Genomic DNA, 22,672 nt, shown 5'->3' with positions numbered 1-22,672 from the left:
CAGTGTCCCCACAGAGATGAGCAAGGCGTGGAGAACACTGAGACACAAGTACACTGCTTCACTTCAAACTTTAAAGCTACTCTGACCAGGAAAGAGGAAAAAAGAAAAGGTGACTATAAATCAGTGCCAATAAGACAAACAGGAGAGCTGAACTCCTTCCTGCTGACATCTTGTCTAGCAAATGGGTCCCCCAAGGCCCCGTGAGTGGCATACAGGAAGAGAAGACACTGGATACAGTCTCTCTCGATTCATACAGCATTTGTGTTAAGTGGCAGCCATGATGCCATCTCAACTACAGCTCTGCCTGGCAAATCTTGGGAGCGGAGCATGTATGGAAGAATCTGGCCTCAGAAAGAAGTTGTCTTTTTGAAGCATTCTTTGGAGCATTGCCATGAGAGCTGCCCAGCTACATTTTTGAATGTATTTGATGAAGAAGAAATTTGTATCTGTGTTCATTTCACAAGATGTAAACGTCTCTTTTGTGGTAGGAAAAATCCTGCTCCCTGGAAGTGACTCTAATCTAATCTGACATGTGGCATTTGTAAACGTACTTTGGTGTCCCAACCTATTTACAGTGTTTACATAAAACTCCCCGAAATCTCCACATTCCTTGAAAAGTTAATCCAGTACAAATATTGACTGGCTGTCAATTGAGCATTATTGACTTGCTCCAGGACTGTGCTTTATTGCCTTAACTGATGAAACTTGTTTTCTTCGCCTAACTTAATTTCTTTTTTGGCCAGTTTTGGGCCAAATATCATGTGCTAGACTGCACCTCTTCCGCTCACTGCAATGGGGCTGCCTCTTCTGGTTAGGTAGAGTGGGAGGGCAGCTGAAACACTCTGCTGAGTACCACAGGAGCTTGGAAAAGGAAGCCAACAACCCAGCCTGCATTTTGCGGACAGGACCTGAGCCAACACCAGTCCCTTCCCCTACAAATATTTGGTCCACACCAGCTCCAATACAGCAACTACATGTGGTTGTGCAGCGCAGGTTCCAGACAGGCTGGAAAGATGTTTGAGGAGCTTAGCAGAGACTGGGAAAGGTAACGAAGAAAAGCAAACAGACTACCAGGAGGTTTAAACTCCCAGTTTGGCAGCCTATGCCCTCGCTGGGAGCTGGTTGTTGTTGTTGTTGTTGTTTGTTTTGTTTAGGAACTTGGTGCCTTTCTGTCTTTTAATCAGGACTAGTATAAATCAGGTTGACCAGAAACCAGTGTTAGTGACGTAAGCTGATCTTATTTTGAACAACAGAGAAGACATTATTTATCATTTCATTTCTTAAAATCTATAGTTTCTAGAAACAACTAAGCAGAAACCAAAAATAGCAACTTTCACATCATTCCCCGATACTGCAACAAATCCCATCAAACGTTTTAAGTTTTGACCCCAGGTCAAGTGAAACCGACAATAAATCTTAGGTTGAATTCGATATCGTTAAGCTGCAAAACCCAAAATCTATTATAAAAGATTTATCAAAACTTACAAGAAAGGAACCCAAAATGTTTCAGCTAAGGCAATGAAGGACAAAAGGGTGGAATGACAGACAGGCAAATATTTGTAGAACTCAAATGTCCTTAGCAATTCAAAAGGTTGGTACAACTCTCTCACCTCAAAACAACATTTAACAAGGAATTTTGTGAATTTTGCAGTTAAGATAGACATATATGTGAGCGTGTATTTTGCAAGAGAATGGAATAGAGTGGCCACTTACACTTTGCAGGAGCACTATCTGCTTCTCCAGACAGGGATGCTTTTTACATGGCATACATCTCCCAGACAGTGCTTGGTGCTGAGACAGGATGATGCCACCATCTGTTCCTTCTTATCAACAGTCTGGTGAGAGAAGGGCACAGAGAGAAAAAATAAATGGGGTTACATGTTATAGGTCTTATTACTACCTCTTCATTTTATATTCTTTGAAAGTTGTAATATCTAGCTCAGATGGAAGGACAGTCTCATTCTTTTAATTGCATAATTGAATATACTTGGAGTACCTTTTCGGGAACTGAACAAAGTCATAACAGTTTTGCTCTCAGACTGCCAGCCACACAGCAAATTTATTCTTCTCCAATACCTATTTTTTTTTTTTATTTTGGCCTTTACAACTTCTTTACAAGGCTCCCTTCTCTTTTTTTTAAAAAAAGCCTTCTGAATATTTGAGAAATGGAAGAACCTACCCTGTAATACCAGCTAGGTCAAGAATGTACATGTCCCCTGTTAAGATACTTGGCTAATTTAAATAAGGTTAAATGTTGATATTTTCATGAGTTCACTTGTCATTATGTTTGGGGGGTAGGGCAGTGTGGGTTTTTTAAAAACACATCACAAATAGTGCGTGTTGTGTTTTTTTTTTTTTTTAAGGGGCTGATTTGTGCTAAGATTTTTTTTTTCTTTTAACAAAACATGTGTTATCACTCAAATCCTGTCAAAGGAATACAAGGTGTCTTAAGCAGTTTAGCTAACAGCCTCCAAGAGCGTCACAGTAGTCCTGCCATATGTCCCAGTCTGAAGCAACTGCCTCCTCTGCTCCTCCTTCAGCAGACCCCATGCTGCTCACTGCTGTCCCAACTAACCATGAGAGGAGCAAGAAAAAGCACGGTGTCATGTGGTAAGGGAGCAAAGCAAGAGCTTGTGAAAATACCGCTGAAGACTGACTGATTCAGCAGTGGCTATCCTCTGCTGGGTGTCACTAGGAGTTACCGTTTTCCCGTATAATGTTATTTGGATGCTAAACATGGGGTGGGAAAATCAATATCTTAACAGGCCTCTTCCTTTTTCAACAGCTTTAGCCGCAGAAAATGAAATTCTTCATTTAGCCAATAGGTCTGATATTATCCACATTCCTCGAAGTATGCTGCTGCATGAAAAGTCATTGTGCAGCTGTGATCTCAATAGCTGTTGTGACACGTGCAGCTGCACTTCCAGCAGCATTCACACTGTCCTGTCCTGCCCCAGCCACTTGGGCTTCTTCCCCTCTCTTGTACTTCTGTGGGAAAAGTGCTTTGCTTCTCCTGCAGCCCCAGACATGCTCCTGATGGATGAGCTACATCAGAAGGTGAAACACTCCATGAAAATACATACATGTATTTTTTTGTTCATTCTGTTAGTGGTATTCAAACTATTTTCTGGTGGAATACATATAGCTAACTGTGCAGGATCCATCAAGAGGACTGAAAGGAGCTGCTTGGTTCGTGCTCATCTCCCACTTCCCATTCACACAGCTACGTTCAGACACGTCTCTAGGGCTGCACGGGCCCTCCAGCAGAAAGCTGCACTGCAGCGGTGTGCCCACATGTACACACCCACGGAGGCGTGCACGTGTGTGTGAGAGCTCGGGCAGCACGGGGCCATGGGGCAGGAGGCGTGAGCACACGCAATGTGGCTAGCGCTGGGCTGGAGAGGTGAGACATCATCACTTATCATACAGATGGCATCTCATTCTGAGAGTTGGTGCTTGGTGCTGCTGGCCAAGGGAGAAACAAATTACAATGGAGTCAGAAAGTGAAGCGACAGGGGACCCCAGACGCACTTGAATTGACCACAATCACATCTTTAGCACGAGGTGTAAGAAGTACCAACACAAGACGAAAACACCAATGCTCCATATGTTAAAAAGCTTGGGCTTTGCTGTAGCCCCCCAAATCCCTTCCCTCCCCACATACCTGTACATAATCATCATCATCATCATGAAAAATAAACCCTCAAGATCAAATAGTCAGTGATATCTTACAAGGGAAAAAAAAAAAGGCAGGCTTAAGAAACCAAATCCTTGTAATAAATAATATATTGTGAGTTAAGGAGATGAACTGACAAAGTGGTGCACCTCTAATCTCTTCCCTGCAACGGCAAGAACAGCTGAATCACTCGCACAACGTTTTTCTTTGAGCATGTTCAGGGATGGCTCCTACACTCCACTTTCTCTAAGAATATCATGCTCCACTAATTTACCAGATTGACTAAGCTACACATCAGCACCATTGTCAGCTCTAACCTGTAATTTTATCTTGTAAAAATATAATTTCTGAGCATTTTCTCAATAGAATGCAATTGACTATTTCAGGGCAGGTTTAACTTCGGGATGAGAGAATCAAGTCACTTAACTGGTGCAAAGTGAGCTTGCTTTTTGGGCGCTCAGAGGTGAAGCCCTTCCTATAGCAGATCTCTCAGGTTCAGTGCTGGGCTGCAGTGACTGCAGCAGTGCAGCCTGGGGATGGCTCTGGCATTGGCCTCATGGATCTGCTACATGTGGCCTGCACTGGGGGCTCACCACAGCGTTGCAGAGCAGCAGGGGCCCTCGCTCAGGCTTCACAGTTACTCATTCCTTTCAAACCTGAAAAGGCACCTGTCCACCTGAACTATGATTTTAAATACCACCCTGTACAAGAAAGAAAAATCAACAGAAGGAAAGTATTTCTTTAGTATCTTTAAGCAATAAAATAGATGCCAGCGTGTTATTCCTCTCAGCCCACTCCTAGCACTGCACAGCAGATACCCAGTGGGCACTGTATACCTCATATAAGGACCCCGCTAGCGGAGACCTCCCTCCTTACATCACTTCTGAGCTTCTCCTCCAAGGACAGTCAGTTCAGTTCTTCTCCTAGCTCTGCCATCAGGAGAAAAAGGGCCCCCACAGCACCCAGCCCTCGTGTGGAGGTGCGTCAGCTTTTATGACAAAGCACACGCCTCCCGAGCAAGAAGCTGCCGAAAGAAGGAATGCTTCTAGTGTAATACACCACATGGGAATTTTATAATGAAAAGTCAGGCAGCAATATAGAACAAAAGACTGCATGACATGATGCTTATTTTTAGAATGAATGGCAGTTTGGCATTTTGGTATGAGAAGTGTAAACGGAATAAATCCTCTGTTTTACTTTTAACAACTCGGAAGCCAGCCGGATTTTTTTTTTTAATGCAATTAATTTGAGCACGGCCTTATGATGTTTTGAGGCCTACATAAGCCTGGAATACATGTGATCACACTAAAGACCCCGGTAACTTGACAGGTCAAGAAGTAAATGGTGAGAATGTAACCTGCTCATACTTGAAATAAGCTAGAAACTATTTCAGGAACAAACTGTACCTCGCCATCTTTCCCAATTTTTTTCTCAGTCCAAGAAAGTATTCCAACTTTAAAGAAAACAAAAAAAGAGGACAGGTGTGAACTTATAATAGGGCATCAACAGGAAAAGGGTTTTGCTAGCAGTAAAGCAACAAATTTCAAATTCTAAAGCAATTACTTGTATGCCACTTATTTCAGTATTACAGAGATTTCTGAGTGATGCAATGAACATCAGAAGCAACTGTGCCCACAACTATGTCTAAAAGGAGTTGTTTCTGGTCATCTGCCCTAAGACCACACTGACAGCTAAGAATCAGAATCCAAGTCAAACACACAAGTAGGAGATTGAAGAAAGTGTAAAAATAGTATTAAAGGATAATGAAAAAACTAGGAAAAAAAACAGAGCCAAGTGCCAACAGAAGTAATTGTTTGGCAAGTTTGACTTCTTTTCAAGAGCACTGGAGACAATATCAAAGAGTGTTCAGAAGTGGGAATGTAGTTATTTTGCACAATACTTGCTTGTAGGATGGTAGTTTCGTACCTAAAATCAACTCTCCCACCAAATCAACCCCGGCGATGGAGCCTCACTGAAGGTGGTCACACCAGGCCATGGACTCAAACACTGCCAGAGGCAACAGGAAACCTCAGTAAGTACATATTCCATGTCTTTGACTGGGGATCCTGGCAATCCACCCTTTATCTTTGTGTGTAATTACCCTTTGCGTAGGAAATGCAAAGAGAAAAGAAATTAGGGAGCTGCAAATGGCAGTCTTGCACTCTGCCCTCTTCAGCCAGGAGGCACTTTTTCCCTGAATTCACGCTTTTTGTTTTTCCTATTACACATCATATGCTTCTGTTTACAATTTCTCACTGCTGCTCCACCTTCCTTCCCCACAGAAGTCCTTGTACCTTCCTTCCAGCTCACACTCCTTACAGTGACCCTTCTTTCCCATCTCTCAGTTGGTTTGTTTTCTCACTGGAATGACAGCGGGTGCCAAAGCTGGTTTAGCCTGTGGTGGGTTCCCTCCAAACCTGTAGCAAACTGGGAGGGAACCCAAAATCTGAGCTATTGCTGCAAACCTACCTGAGCGATGCTCTTGCTGCTGGCGAAGGCAGGAACTGCAGTTAGCTTGACCCACACACAAAACAGGCAGTGGAGGAAAGGGGAAAGACTCTGTTTTTAAAGCCCACTTATTTGAGAGATAATTGCTGTAATTCTGCCCCTCCAGAACCTATTCACTAGGCAAGCTTACTGAGGAGGGTGGATTTCTAGTCCATGAAAGTGTAATAATTCACACTGATCTAGAAGTAGTTCTGTTGATTTGTATTTCCTCTTTACCATTTCTAAATTCTAGGAAGAGACTTAAAACCTGAAAAAAAATACGGAAGAAAGAGAAACAGACAGATAAGCAAGAAAGATCAAACCATACACTACTGGGAAAAAAAAAAAAAAAAAGACAAAGATTTTCACTTTGTCTGGCACAGTGTTTTCATGTTTTTTAAATTGTTCTGTATTTTCACAGCTTCAGACGATATTTCTGAAATACGGAATTTGCATTTTCTAGGTGGGGAATGCTGCCAAAGCTGTTAATCCCAGGCAGATGTAAAGTTGCACCGCTACATTGCGATGTGGCTCCTTAAAATCAACTAAAAGGATAAAAAAAAACCCAACAACAGCAACAACAAAAACCAACCACAAACACAAATATTCACCAACCCATATGGTCAATAATTGCTGTTTAATAGTCCTCCTATTACAAACCTAAAAAGCAGCAGCCAGAATTACCAGTAGAGTATTAATAAACAGGAATGAGTTAATAGTGCATAAAGACCTTCTAGTGGAACAGTGGGGGAGTTGAATATTCTTTTCTTAAGTCAGCTGTAAGTAATTACTACATGGTGTGCTTCTGACTATTACCATAACAGAGCAATTGGACGTGAAGAATGGATAATAGTATGGACATGGAGGTATTTTTAGAATATCAGCAGTGAGGCAGGTAAAAGCCCTGCTCAGGCACAAACCTTTAAGTAAGTTGAAATAAGTTTTCCTAATGACACCCAGGCTGAGCAGAATTTTGAAAAGATCAATCTAATAAATTATTGAATGTAACTTTATAAAGACAAGCCTGTGATATGTAAATAAGGGGAACGGCCAAAAAAAAAAAAAAATCCCATGCAGACATGAAGCGAGCAGCCAGCATTACGGTAACGACATAATCACAGGTTTCTCCCCGTTCCTTTTAGAGCAGTGCCTTCATCTGTTTGAATGCGGACTGTGCTACACTCGCCTCCATTGGCTGCCAGGTGAAAACTCCACTATTCCGATAGGAACTGGAGCTGTGATTGCGGGAGTTGTGGTTTTTCTGTACGGTCGCGTTAGTCATCCTCAGTGATTTAATGATGCATATCATTTATTTTAAAATACTGTTGTAGGAGCATTCCCTGAGATGCAGCTTCACGTTCAAAGGACTGTCCATTATGCTATGCAGCGGGGCTTTTCATGTACAACTCCAGGCTGAGATACTGTCTATCGACACAACATATGCTCTCAGATAAAAACAGCTTGAGATTTTTGATTCAGAGAGTAGTAATTTTGTAAATGCACAGAAATATAATTTACGGAATATTTTGAAATTTTCAGGCTATAGGTCTTTCTCCCGCTATGTTGCTACACAGGGCAGATGTTGATTTTTCAATTTGCAGGTTTGTTAAGCATTATGGAATGTTTTGGTTCTCAATCAAGAATATTCTTCCCAAGTGGTTCCCAAGTCCTATGCCTGAAAATAAATGCATGTCCTTTTTGTTTCTTAGCAGCACGTGTTCTGCATTCAATAGAAGCATAAAACAGACAAATGCAATGCCATTTATTGGACTGATATATACATTTTAAGCGGCAGGATCTTGGATTGCAATGTATTTACAGGTTCTTTATATTCTACAAAAGCAGTTTATATAAGGGACAATTGCAATTGCAGTGTGTCATACTGACAGTTTGTATTCAGAAAATTAGTATATACCGCGCTCCACGCTGTCCTCGGGATTGTGTCCATCCACTGCTGAACAACTTCAGCCACCAATAACCTTACAAAAGCAACAATCCCTGCATAGATAATTTTCACAATGAACAGCAAAGCAGGTTGCAAGTGTGTGTACACGTCCCCTCTTCCTCAGTTTCTTTGTTTCTCCCTCATGTGCATGCCAGTGGAGCAGATCAAATATGTTTGGCTCCCCTAAAGAAAACAGAGGTTGTGGTGCCGAGTTCCTCACAATATTTGCTAACTTTAACAGCTGTTTATGACAAATCTGCTGCAATATCATTGCTATTAGTCTTATATTTTCACGTAACAATCAGACACTGCTATGGAAACCGCATTGTGCCAGATCCATCTCTGCATAAAGTTGCTGACTTCAGGGCATTCTATCAAGATGGGTTTGGCCCTCTGCAGTCTTCTGCCCCATTAAGTCTGAAGATTATGTGTTGTTCTCAGTCCTTCCACTGCTACCATAATGGGGAGCTGATGTTATAATGTGGGTCAAACAAACAGCTAATTGTTCTTGGGGAAGGCTTAAGCAAAAACAGAATGAGGACGTTAATAATAGTACTTGGCGCTATTATAATAGCTTCTAGCAGAGGATTTCAAATCACTTTGCAAGCTTTATAGCAGTCTCGCACATTGCTAAGTATATTTGATACTCCCACTTGAAAGTGAGACCATCATCTGAAGACCATGCTCATACATTCAGGCAGTGGAACAGTGAAAGTTTAAACAATCAAGAAGGCAATGCATGACAAAAGGCAAGCTTCTGAGAGTCCTTCTAAATGAGCCTGCTTGGAATCAAAGCAAAAGTTTCCGAGGACATTTTTAAACAAACAAGCTAAATGAAAAGAAAACAAGGCTGCACTGAAGGAATAAAAATTACATATGGACAGAGGCTTTTGTTGTCGTTTGCTTGTTTTCAAAAATTAAGAAATATACTTGCTGCTTTCTCTTATTTTTGTGTGCTACTGCACACTCAGCAACTGATTTTGCTGAAGGATGGCACAGGGAATCCTGTGTGTGTGGTTAGAGCTCTGCTCCAGGCTGGGACTCAACACAGCGCACTGAGCTACAGGAACAGCCTTCCTAAACGGGAGCAGCTTCAGGCAAAGGACGAGATTCTGACATGTCTAGGAAGGGTTGAGGATAATTCTGCTGCTGTGGACACACGCTCATTAGAACATTAAACAAAGATACCCTAGGCTGTATCCTGCATGGAAAAATCCTGTCTAAAGTCCTAAACAGGCAAGGCAGAATGAGAGTGAGAAGGGAAACACACAGAAAAGTGAAGCAGTGACACTGAAGTCCCAAGATTGCCAGTATCATGGTCACCCAAACTGAATCAGAAACTGATTACGGGGAGAGTAAATCTGGAGCTCTGCAGCCGACGCAGGAAGGGGCAAAAGTACGAAAACTAAGGCGACTTCACACTGCTAAAAATGTTTCTAGCAGACACACAAAAACTCTCCTCCAGAAATAAAGAAAGAGAATGCAGGAGAGCCCAGAAGTCGCAAAGGCTGTTTGGGGTTTTGGTAGATTGGCTTTGTTATTGCCAGAGTTCCCTACGTCTTTCCACTCCTCTGCTACATTCTTTAGAGGTCCTCCTAAAAGGGCCAAGAAAACACAGTGAGCAAAAAGAAGCTGACAAAGGCGCTGCCACTTGTTTAGGATATCTCAAGCATTTGTAGACGGTATGATTCAAGTGTCCAAATTATCCCCCCTTGGACTTCTCACTCAAGCTGTTACTCATGATGTACTGCGTCCTTCATAGCGCCTGGAACTGGCACAGCAACGTGAATTTCTTGAAAAGAAAATAATACACTACTTAAAAAATAATTCTTCGTGAATTCTGTGTATACTTAAAGGTTTTCCAGTGTGGCATACTGGTCTTATATCTCCTGGCTAAAAATAAAACAAAATCAGTAATTTTTGGTAAAAGTTTCTGGGTTAATAAAACAGTCCCATCACACACTTCTGCAAAACAAAACAGCCAGAAGAATCCCCAAGTCATCTGAAACTGAGGCACAATGTCTATCATGGTATCAGTCTCTCCCACCCCTGCAGTATCCCCTAGATATTTCTTGGGGGAGTTTTGAGTGTATTCAAACCTGCTTCAGTGAAGAGCTCGGTGGTAAGGTGTTTAAACTCCATGATTATGCATCATTTCCTTAAAATGGCCTATTTTGGCTTTCATGCACTTGAATGAGACAGTAAAATGATTTTTTCCTTTTTCTCTTTTTTTTTTTTTTTAAGAACCAGATCTGAATCACTTATGCAGAGCTGCAATTGTTATTTGTATTATACTGACACCTCAGGATCTCAGGCAAAAGTGGAACTCTGCTCTTGGAGCGTGCTTGACGAGGCATCACCTTCTCCAAAGAGCTTTCAGTTAGACAAGAGAGATGGACATGGGATGAACTATAGGGCACGCTTACCCCACATCATGCAGGGAGAGCACATTGTCCAAACACCGACCCTTTATGGAGCATGTGACATTGTCAAAGGGCAATGAAGGAAGAGCTTCAAAGATTGCAACATTCTGAAATTTTATTTATCCATCTATGTTTGTGTCTGATACAAACCAAGGGCTGCAAAGAATCACTTTCTGTCCTCACTTATGCAAACATAGTCAGTTAGGGCTTTTTATCAGTATGTTAACAATTGAGTCTTGTTAGAGCTTCTTGGTGAAACTCTTGGGAAAAGTACTGGAAGATGTCGTTTTTTTTGGTAGGGAGCAGCACAGTTGTTTGCAAGCTGAACTAAGAAACACATCTTCTAGCAGCAAAAAGTACCCCAGTAACCCACTGCTAACTGAGTCTATGGCCGAGATGGTGCCTCCAGGTTTATCTGCCCATGAACCTGCATCAAAGCTGCTCTGACCACGTTAAATCAGCTGCTTTTAATTCGTGTCTCAACTTCACTAAGATAGTATCAGAGAAGAAAGTGATCCAGTGAGACAGGCAGTATTGACACACTAATGAAATTATAGTTCATAATATTTTGTGGTCTACGCCTCATATTTTCAGCTACATTTTGAGTTACACCAGTAATAGAGCAGGTCTGTCTGTATTAGTAGAGCAATCGGGAAGAGAGAAAACAATGAGACATTTTTGCACCACCTCTGAACAAACTCTGGGAAGAAAAACATGTTCCTGGTCCTCACAGGTACCCAGGTTTGTCCAGCGAGGCTTCTGGCTCTCACAGTCTCTGCCACACAGGGTCCTGGCTAATTTGTGCACCACCTACATCAGTTGTGTAAGGCAGGGAACACTCAATGAATAGAAAATTCATGCAAGACTGAACAGGATTGAGATAATGGGAGTCATCGTGTACCCAGCTCATTGCCTCACTCATCCCAGCCTTGCTGCAGGGATGGTTGAAGCACCTGAGTTTCAGAGTTTGAACTTGCTTGTGATTAAGAGAAAACAGCACTTTTGGGGTACCTGCAGTACTGAACTGAGCTATCCAGTGAATGGATAGCAAGAGGTGAACAAGCAACAAGGGCTACCATACACTGCCACAGCTCCCATTTGTCAGCCCACTCTCCCACTGCAAAGTGTTTCCACATGTTTGCCACTGCTTCTTGTTGTCCAGGAGTTCTTCATACACCATAGCCGTTCATCGCATACACTGCTCGGTTAAGTACATGCTGTGGCTCAGAACTGCTTCTTGCATTCCTGCCTTGCTGTTGTTTCTGCTTTCCAAACCCACTTACTCTTCTCCCACGTAGGTCATCTCTCATAGCGACGTTTTCCCTCAGGATCCCATCTGATAGCTAGAGGTTTCCTATTTGCCCCCAGCAGGCCATTGGCTTAGAGATAGCATCACATCCCAGCCCCATCACACTTTTCCACGTACCGCAGTTTGATGCATAGTTGTATTTTTCTGTTAACACTTCATGAGCACATCATTCTTCTTAGAGGGTCCCCAGACTGCAAAGGTTCTCAGTGCATTTACCACCACCCATGGCAGCAAAATTTTAAGATGGCATTTTCCACTGCATCTCACTTTGTGGCAAAGTGTCTGATGACAGTATGGCAGTGTCCCAAGCTGTGCCAGAGATGTACAGGTTGGAACAAATATCCTTGTTGCTTGCTCCCTTGGACCCACCACAGCTGCAGGAAGAGTGTCTAACACATGGAAAAGCAGCCAAGACTTCCAAAAGAAGAGAAGTGGACAGGCTGACATTCCGAATGCCCTTTTATTTTATTTTTTTTATTTTATATTAATAAAATTGCTAAAATCCAGCCTGCGTGTATGGAGAGGTTCAGCTTCAACAACAGAACTTTCTGATGGAAAACTTTTCATCATAAAAAAGCATTCGATCAATTCCACTGATAAATTTCCATTTTTTTAAATTTTTTTTCCTGAAGAGAGCCAGGGACAACCATATATGAATCTCTCAAGAGGAAAAGGATTTTCTTAGCTGGAAAAAGGCAGGTGTTTGTTCTTCCTAGGAAGCATGAGCAGAGCAGCAGCTGATTAACAGTGAAAGCAGTACCAAGAGAAATGTATGCTAAGTTTCTGCACAGACTAATTTCTATGGGTAAATATGTATAAATTCCTTACAGTAATAGAATATGCGGCAACATTCAACAGATTTCTCTCCGTAATGGTGTAAGCAATCAAGAAATATATTAAGGAAAACAACAAGAGAGAGATACTGAAGAAATACCTTTCAAAATTTCCTCTACTGAATATATGATGTTGCTGTAGCAGTAGTCTATACATTAATTTCATCCCAAGTTTTTAGGCTAGTAGATATCAGGAAGCAAATTCCTCCCTGATCGACTTCAGTAGCTCTACATCAATTTGCATATTCCTGCATCGTCCTGATCAGGTTAACAAGAAAAAAGAGAGCAGTATCGAGCATTTAAGTGAACAGCCTCCGGGAAATATGTTAGTAATTTCCAGTGTGCAACCTTTCAAGTTTCTTGAAAGAAGGGCTGCACAGTCAGGAAACAAAAAGTGCAAAACCAAAATGCTGCCCTGCCCCGACCCCACATGGGCGGCCAAAGAAGTTCAGAATTCGGGGGAACCGAGCAAAACAAACCCTCAAGACCAGAACTGACCATGCTCTGAAGGAGAAGACATTTTGGAAGGAAGTTGGAGCTGTTCCACTAGCAGTGGAGCCATCAGGTGATCGCCCATTTGCCGCTGAGTTCTCTTACTCAACAGCAACAAATATAATACAGCAACTACGCTCAGAAATGAAATACTACATATGAAGGATAAGCTCCAGCTTTTTGAGCTGAACTGTAAAAGCTACGTAGCCTGCCTAAAAATACTAAATTAATGGGACATCTCACTGACATGCACTATGTGTTGATGTTTATGTGGTTCCAGTACATAAGCAAATATTTTAACTGTTCTCTGCACCTCAGTATTTCAGTTTCAGTTTCTAATAATGACAATAAGCAGTTCTTAAATTAAAAGCTACTTCATTATTTCCCCAAATAAAAACAAAATACAACAGCGTTTTTTAAAAGATGTAACGATCAGCAAAAACAGTGCCTAAAGCTATTATTTTATGCTGGGCTTTGTTGTGACAGTTACCATGGCTAACCCATTAACATATTTGCTGTGCAACTATGGTCATTCTATGGCCTTAATTAACTTTCAAGTGGAGAGTGCTGTGGCTTACCACTTATTAAATACCCACTACAATAAGTTACAGTTTTACCCTTCCAACCTCACTTAGCCAAGACACCTAGAAGAACCAGCCTTCTAGCTGACTATAATTTTGTAATTGCTTTTTACTGAAATTATGTTGAAACTGGACCCCCTATGTAAATGTATTTTGCCTGGTTCATCTAAAATTGGCCACCTCTAATCAGATCTCGTCGATATTTGATTGAGTAAGTGGAAAATTAAGTTTCTCTATAAAAATGCTTTGCGTTTTCTTCCCCTTCATTATTTATAATGTAGGCTTTTTTTGTGTGTGTGTGTGTGGAAATTTGAAAGCGTGCCCCCTAGAGAACAGCAGAAGACAGACACATCGGAAAGGCTGCTTTGAAAGCTAATCTACTTCCAGTACAACACCCAAACAGCGTAGTTACACTAAGCAAAGCCAATTTCAGCAAGCACTTTATTCGTGAAGAAAGCAATGTGATTTGAGATTTAATGGAGTCAGAATTGGGTTTTGTGATTAGTTAGGCTCAGCTGTTAAGGTATAGTCATAATGATATCATTATTTCCATACGTCACACGGCGTGAGCGTCGTCAAGAAGTGTAATGCATCGTGTGTTTAAACTTGTATACAGCTAGCTAAAAGCAACTGAATTCACCTCCATCAGGCATTCTGCCGAGTATAAAATAGGACTTGAGTTACAAAAAAAACCCGCTTCTACAAAGGAAACACGTGAAAAGGCCACAGGAGTGCACAACTGAAAAATATATAAAAATGCAAATTTCTCTAAACTTCATCTTTGGATGGACTGAAGCAGAAGGGAGAACTTCAACAAAGCTATAGAAAAAGATGACAGGTCTGAGTTTCAGAAATTTAAGACAGCAGTAGGATTAGACACTTTGGGTTGTCTTCGCATACATTTCTTATGGGAGTTAATTCCATTTGACATGCAAGACCAAAGCAAGATTACAGAGGCATAGCCCCATGGCGAGGTGTATGCTGTAGCTAAAAGCTGGGATTTGAATAATTGTGCAGGCTTACTCCAAGAATCAGGCGAGAACAGAATGAATGGATTATTACAAGGAACTTTGTACATTTTTAACTGTTGGACTTAATAAAATACCCTGTGTGTAAGACTGGTATTACGGTCCTCTGCACTCACTCCAGTTGAAGTTTGCAGTAGGATCTATCAAATATGAGAAAAAACAGGAGCTGTTAAAAAAGAATGTGTAATGAAGAATTGGGCAGGGCCATGCCCCACGCGAATTTCTCAGAGAAGCAAATTTGGAGAGCTTTAGTTGAACATATTCTGGCCCCTAAAAGTTAAAGGGAATGCATATCCTGCGCAAAAGAAGGTTGGAGGAACACAAGATATTGGTTCAGAAAAATGAAGGGACAAAAAAAAAGGTGAATTTTTATTTCACTGTTTCAGCTTGTTAGCTAGGTCATTTATTACGGAGAAAGATTACTAATCCACACATCATTTTTTTTTTAAATTGACCTCTTCCCTTTGTGTCTGTGGAAGCACTTGTCTGTAAAAGGAGGTAATAGCTGACTGCTCCTTAGAGTCAGTGCTGCTTAATTAACTGTCTAGTGAGAATTATTGAAATACTTATATAATTCTTATTTAGCACTCATTAAAGTGAGAGATACAAATGCTGGACAATGAGAGGTTCAGGAAGGCTTTGAAAAGAGGGAGTTAGTACTCTAATAGCAAAGAATTATGAAAGCCTGCCCATTAACGGTAACAGAGCAGACCTTTCATTTTAAAAGTCACTGGCTCAGATCTGGACTTATTTGATATTTTTAAAAGCTCCTTCATCTAACCCCCAGCAATAGGCGATCTCTGACTGCTCCTGCCATTGCTATCCAGATTGCGCAGCGCTACGCGGAGAAGCCCAATGAAACCTGAGGCACCTGGCACCGCGCTCACCCTCTCAGCAGACCCACACGTGCAGAAAGCTCCTCAAGTCCCACCGAGAAGGGCAGGGAGAGCCAGCTGCAGCCATCAGCTCCAAAACACGGTTGGCAAAGTAAGAGCACTTTGTCAACGCGGGGCGTCCCTTGCTTAAAACATGCCCATGAATATCACTGCATTACACATAAAGAAAAACTTGGGTGATGATCATTTTGCCCTAAAAATAATCTCTATTTCATTTCAGGGGGTGCCTTGGAAGTCTGACATAAAAGGTGATGAATATCCTGAATAACTTGGCAGTTTCCAAAAAGGAGATGAAGAGCCTGCTGGGTACTGAGCAGCAGCAAGATTCAGCACTACCTATAACTTACTCTGTGACATGGATTATGGCAGTAATAGACTGTCGGACAGAAAACGAGCTAAATTCATCAGGACTTTCTGCAAGAGTGAAAGAACATGCACGTGCATTTTGCATGCGGAAAAAAAAGTTTCCCAGTGATAGCTAACTAAAAAGAATTAATCGGTCCAATTTGAGTGTGTTTTCTGCATCAGAAATAGGTTTACAAAGGCCATGCTCTTCACCAGATTGTCCCCAGAAAATTTACCAACAGAGAGCAGTGTTACAGTCATCTGAGAGTCTTTGAAGGTTCATTCATCCTCAGAGGATGTGCTCCCTTTCCCTCTCTAATCAGTATATTGTCAAAAGTTCTTGAATCTACAGGAATTCACTTTGAAATGAAGCTCAGATATCCTTTCTATTCATATAATGATTGATGAAACACGAGGGAAAATAAATTGAATTATTTTAAATCTCCCAGGGAAACATAATTAAGCTGCAAAGCATTCCCTTGAAATCTTTGTATCACTCTGGCTGTGTCTCCTACTACATGATCAATAATAATATTAATTAAAGACAATTATTTTGAAGGACTGGCATGAACTTTCAGCTCTTACTGTATTTTACACTATTGAAAGCTAAGAATTTTTTTGGCTATGATATCTGTGAGATTCTTCCAAATTTTCAGAAGATTTCCAGATATTGTGCCTGGAATCTATACTTTCTTCTTTTTTTGATAGCTACAGCTGTTCTTAATTCTAAAATCTGTATGTAGTTCATTAGATATACATTAAAGAATCCACTCAGAAGATAATATAAATGTTACAATCTTAACGTAAATAGAGAAGCTGGCTAGTTGCATGGATGATGCTGGTTTCAATTTCTCCTTAACTGGCATTCAAGGCATCAAATGTGTGTACACAGCAGCCATACTAAGTGATTAGCTGCAACGTATGCTTCCATCTTGAGCTCAAAACGTGGTATATAATTCCAGTTCTCCAAGGAGATGATTAAGACATGGAGAAGTCGTAGGTGAAAAATCACAGCAGACATGACTCGATAAGTTTTGGGAGCAGAAGACAGGAGAATGGACAGAAGCTAATTTGATACTAAAAAGGAAATTGGTCATCAGTCTCATGAAGGAATTTTGCCTTAGATGGAATCTGTGAAAAAAGAGGCCAGGGAAAAAATTTGTTTTCCGTATAAAAATTTATCAATGCAGTCAAAGTAAATAGGAGACAACTGTGTGGGTTTTCTACCTACAGATAACTATAAAACGTTTTCAAGTGTATATATGTATTTAAATATATATTCACGAATACATATATAAAAGACTATAAATACATTATGACTTTAACTACACAGCATTGTTTGTGGAGGTTTGTGATGAAAGGGGAACTGGGGAAAGGGGACGGGGGAAGGGAGTCCCTTGTCTTGGCAAGAAAAAATAATTCATGTGAAATGGTGATGATGACATAAAAAGCATGGCAGTTCCAAGCAAGTCTAAAAGGCAGTGCCAGGCGTCATCCCTAAAGAGTGACCAAGACTTTCATCAAATGTCATAAGCTTTGCGCTGTGTATTTTTTCAAAGAGAACTCTCACTGGGCAAACAGCTCCCATTTTCATGGACGCATGTCATAAACTCACCAATATGAAAGGGAGAAAGACTTCTCAAATAAGAAAGTATATGTTGCAAAGAATACAAAAAGTTTCAGAAGAAAGTAGACATTGAATTTGGATCACTAAATATTATTACAGAAGCCATAAATAGAGCAACAATAATTAGCACAACACCTTGATATTTCTGAAAATGAAACAGGAAAGTAGTTCAGCAAAATAACAGGATCCAAGGTGGAAATAAATTGATGTTTGCTTGTTCTTTTAATAACATAGGCATTGGGAAGGGAAATTTTGGACCCTGTGAAAGAAGGGCAATAATTTCTCCCCAAAGGTAGAAGAAAGATTCCTCAAATGAGCTTCATCCTAAAAAAGATCAGAGTAAAATATATGAAGCAAGATGACATAATGGGCTGTTGCTTAAACGCAGCCACCGATAGTACCCTATTCTGAAAACTAGGCTGTGGGTAATTGAATGTAAGACGAAGCAAAAATACAGAAAAGGCCAAGCTGAAGCTGAAGAATAAAAATGCAGTGTGTGTAACAGTATTGAGAAGAGTACAGCTCTGTAGAACTGATTAATAAGAAGAGCAGTGAACAGTATAGAGTGGATTTGCAGAGATTAGAACGTCGCAGGCTTTGTCCAAAAGATTGTATAAAGTTCTTATTGGGTTTGAATTTAAATAGGGTAAAATTTACCTAACATCATTAATGTTTCCCTTTGACCTTTAAATATATCTTCCCCCTACCTCAGAAAAGGACACTTTAAAACATGTTTGTGCTCCTCTATATCTATTACACTGCCTATACGTGTGTGCTTGTACATGTGCACACACGTCTGTTACATTTCTTTGCGCTACAGTAAGAGATCAAGCAAGTAATTACAAACTTGCTTTAACTCTGGCAGTCAAATTCAGGAGAACATACACTTTGATAAATCCTTCAAGTCATGCTTCTGTGTTAACAAGTCCAAAAATTAGAAGTACAAGATTGCATAGTAGGAACTCGGTAATTTTTGTTTCAGAGCTCTCACAAACACTCCACCGGAGCGTTGCAGCACGTGGCAGCACCACCTCGGAGAAGTTTAAGTCAGTAGTAAGAAAATGTTATGAGGAAATGAAACAAAAATGGACTGGGCAGTAATATTGAAGATAATATTTAAAAACAAAAACAAACAAAAAAAAAAAAACAGAAAACTGCAGGCAACAACAGGACACTGAAAGGAGATGGCAGCATCAGCAAAACATAGCATTCAGTGACAAGTTAATAACAGCGACTGTCATTACAGAGAGAATTAAATATTTAATGGACAGAATCTAGGGGAAAGACACCAGAATGCAGATTTAATTTTCTGGTTACAAAGCTGCTTTCAAAATGTCTTAGAGACAGAACCTGTATACCTAAGCTATTACATTTTGGAGAATGTATACTCCTTCATCATATAAGATTGGGAGTTATGCTCAGTCTGGAAATGCTTATAGTAGTCTCAGATGTGGGAAAAAAAAAAAAAAAAACAACACAAAAAAACTGACCTTAGCTTTTTGTCTGGTTGGTTTTTACTTCCATCAAGATGCAGTATTTGTCATGGACTTAAAACTAAAATCTAACGGAGCAGAAGTCCCAAGGACAAGGGTGTTCCTAAAGGCAAAGTACATAATATCCAGCAAAGAGATGTGAAAAAATTTGAAACATTTTTTTTAAATTAAAACTCCAACAAAGAAATATGCTTTCAACAAAAGAAATGCATGTTTTCAGTCCCTAACCTCTTGCTATTTTGAAGAGGGTTTAGAAACGATTCTTAAGATGCAGTCAAGGCAAGCCAGATTTTTCACATCTAACTTTCCCTGTGTAAATGGTGCAAATTAGAAACCCAGCTCCCTACATATTCTCTGCAGGAGGACGGGTATAGAACAGTGTGAATCTTCCTGTGGAGCTGACCATCCGTCCTCATGGGCTACACAAAGAGCCAAGAGGTTTGGTCTGGTGTATGGCATATACCATATATATATACCCCAGAGTAAGCGAGGTGAATCCCAGTGTGCAACTCTAAAAGCTGGAGACTTGCGCCTTCAGCCAGCTCGTGAGGATACCTTGGTGGATTCTCCTCTGGAGTTTGAGTGAATTTCAGAATTTGGTAAAACACATATCATCTGTTGAACCAGTGAAAAGACAAATGGAAAAAAAAAAGACCAGTTTTAAATGGTGCATTTCCTGCTTCCATGCATGCTCGCCAATGGTTTCCTATATACAAAGTTGACTGAAGGGAGGGGTGGGATTGAATAACAAATTGATGTGATACAATCACATCATTCACAATCACATAATGGACTATATCCCAATTTTCAAAAGGCATAAAGTATCCTCATTAATACGATAAGTGCAGCAGTCAAATCAGTACTACGATTTTATCAGGGTTTTTGACTGTACATGAATTAGAATATAAAATGCATACAGAATATTTAATAGAAAGGCTTTAACATTCTGTGAATGTATTTCTTACTGTCATTTACATCGCATTAAAGTGAAATTCCACATAAAAGCATAAAGAGAATACTCTATGTCCTAAATTATAGTTTTTCATTGTTGTCATGTCCACATACTGGAAATCTTATTCACAAGCTGTAATATCATCTTAAGTCTGAAAGGGGTAAGGTGTTTCTCTGTTTGTTTGGTATGGCTGTCAAGTGGAGCTGTCGCACAACAAGGTCAGATGGTCGGGATGAAGCCCATGGAGATCTGTTGGGGATGTGATTGTATTCAGTACCTGTTCTACAACAGGAGCTTCTAGCTCTCATTCTCAGCAGAGTGCCCAATTTTACCAGGTTTGGAGAGATGTTTCCTACTTTCAGCTCCATTTTTCCACCTTGCTTTCAGAACATGGTTTTAAAATGAAGTTTGCCAGCAAGTATTTGACTTCAGTTCCAAGGGGATGCATTTAGTCTTTAAGAAGTAAGTATAGACTATTTCCGTATGCATGTGCCTCATATTAAATTTTACCACGAAAAACTAGTAACATCCGTTTGTACAATCTAACCTATTTTCACAAATGTGGTAGATTCATGCTTCAGATTTGATGACTGACCTAGAAGAACAAGAGCCTGTAAACTCACATTTGTTCTGTGCTCATCAAACCACCTAGCATGGACTGTGTGATGTTTCTGACCATTATAACTGGACAAATTCTTCTCTTTTTCTTTTCCCAAAGGCTGAACGGAACATAAGAGAATGTAACAGTACTGCATGCTGTCTGTGGAACAACACGTGCTTCTTCTGGCTGCAGCTTTTCAAACAGATGCAGGTCAGTTCCTTTGAGAGGAACAGCAAGTACAAGTGCTTCAGCAATGCACTAGATACTTCCTTAGATGTCCAGTATGCAAGAAGCACAGAAGCTCTTACTGGTGCTCTGAGATAAAGACTTGGGGTTCCTCCCCTGATAAAAACAGTTGGTTTCTATAGTATCTACGTATCCTTATTGCAAGGTACTATTTGTATTTCACAACCTTGTATGCACAGCAAAAGTACATGATCACCACCAGCTCTATCCTTTCTGCTGCCTTGGAGTGCATACAGCAGCTGTGTCAGCAACCCCCTTCAAACTGGGCTCATCTGCAGTCACTGGTTTTCCATGCCATTTACATTCTTTTCATTTTGTTTGTTTTGGCTTTTTTTGTTTTGTTGGTTGGTTTGGGGGTCCAGTGTTTTTTTTTGTTTTTTTTTTGGTTTTTTTGTTTTTTTTTGTGAGTTTGGCTGTATTTTTGTTTTGCTTTGTTCTTAACATCCTGTGATGTTAACATCCTGATGTGATGCTGACCAAGGCATCCTGGGAGGACTACAGAGAAGTTGTCCAAGCAGCCAGGGATCAGGTTAGGAAAGATAAAACCCAGACAGAATTAAATCTAGCCTGGGACATACAGGGGATTGGTGTTGGGACCGGTGTGAATTAACATTTTTGTAGGTGACATGGACAGTGGGATCATATGCACCCTCAGCAAATTTGCAGACAACACCAAGCTGAGTGGTGCAGTTACGCTAGAGGGAAGGGATGCTACCCAGATGGACCTGGACAGGCTTGAGAGGTGGGCCCATGCCAACCTCATGAAGTTCAAGAAGGCCAAGTGCAAGGTCCTGCACCTGGGTTGGGGCAATCTCAAGCACAGATACAGGCTGGGTGGAGAATGGCTTGAGAGCAGCCCTGAGGAGAAGGATTTGGGAGTCTCGGAAGATTCAAAATGAGCTGGCAATGTGCGCTTGCAGCCCAGAAGACCAGCTGTGAGTCCTGGTTTGCATCAAGTGAAGTGTGATCAGCAGGGTGAGGGAGGTGATTCTGCCTCTCTACTCTGCTCTAATGAGGCCCCATCTGGAGTACTGTGTCCAGTTCTGGAGCCTCCAACACAAGAAGGACATGGAGCTGTTGGAGTGGGTACAGAGGAGGGCCATGAAGGTGATCAGAGGGCTGGAGCACCTCCCCTACAAGGACAGGCTGAGAGAGATGGGGCTGTGCAGCCTGGAGAAGAGAAGGCTCCGAGGAGACCTTATAGTGGCCTTCCAGTACCTGAAGGGGGCCTACAGGAAAGCTGGGAAGGGACTTTCTGTAAGGGCATGTAGCAACAGGATGAGGGGAAATGGCTTTAAACTGGAAGAGGACAGATTTAGACTAGGTATCAGGAAGAAAGTCTTTACTGTGAGGGTGGTGAGACACTGCAACAGGCTGCCTAGCAAGGCTGTGAATGCCCCGTCCCTGGAAGCATTCAAGGCCAGGCTGGATGGGGCTGTGAGCAACCTGGTGTAGAGGGAGGTAACCCTGCCTATAGTGGAGGATTGGAACTAGATGATCTTAGAAGTCCCTTTCAACTCAAACCATTCTATGATTCTATGATTCTAAGGCATCATCTTTGTTGGAATTAAACGTAGGATTCTAGGGCATATCAAATAACTACTGGACTTTAAACTGTGAAAGATTATATGACCTTCTTTCTCATTCATTTCTATTTTTTTTTTTTTAATATTGAATTCTAATCCTTTCCCCACCCTTGCCTCGTTAAATTCCCATTGGATCTACTGGCCACTGCAAG

At 41.0% G+C, this 22,672-nt stretch overlaps 1 long non-coding RNA gene across 1 annotated transcript in view; it reads right to left on the bottom strand.

The window, feature by feature from the left end:
* The window catches only part of LOC110396458, a 411,945-nt gene that overhangs the window by 66,953 nt on the left and 322,320 nt on the right, over nucleotides 1–22,672 (bottom strand). Inside the window, exon 4 of the long non-coding RNA XR_002436978.1 lies at nucleotides 1,714–1,835. This is a non-coding gene — a long non-coding RNA (uncharacterized LOC110396458). The remainder of the gene's footprint in view (nucleotides 1–1,713; nucleotides 1,836–22,672) is intronic.

Source organism: Numida meleagris, chromosome 3 (genome assembly GCF_002078875.1).
Source record: "Numida meleagris isolate 19003 breed g44 Domestic line chromosome 3, NumMel1.0, whole genome shotgun sequence".
Taxonomy (NCBI): domain Eukaryota; kingdom Metazoa; phylum Chordata; class Aves; order Galliformes; family Numididae; genus Numida; species Numida meleagris.
This window is presented reverse-complemented; position numbering and strand designations above follow the sequence as displayed.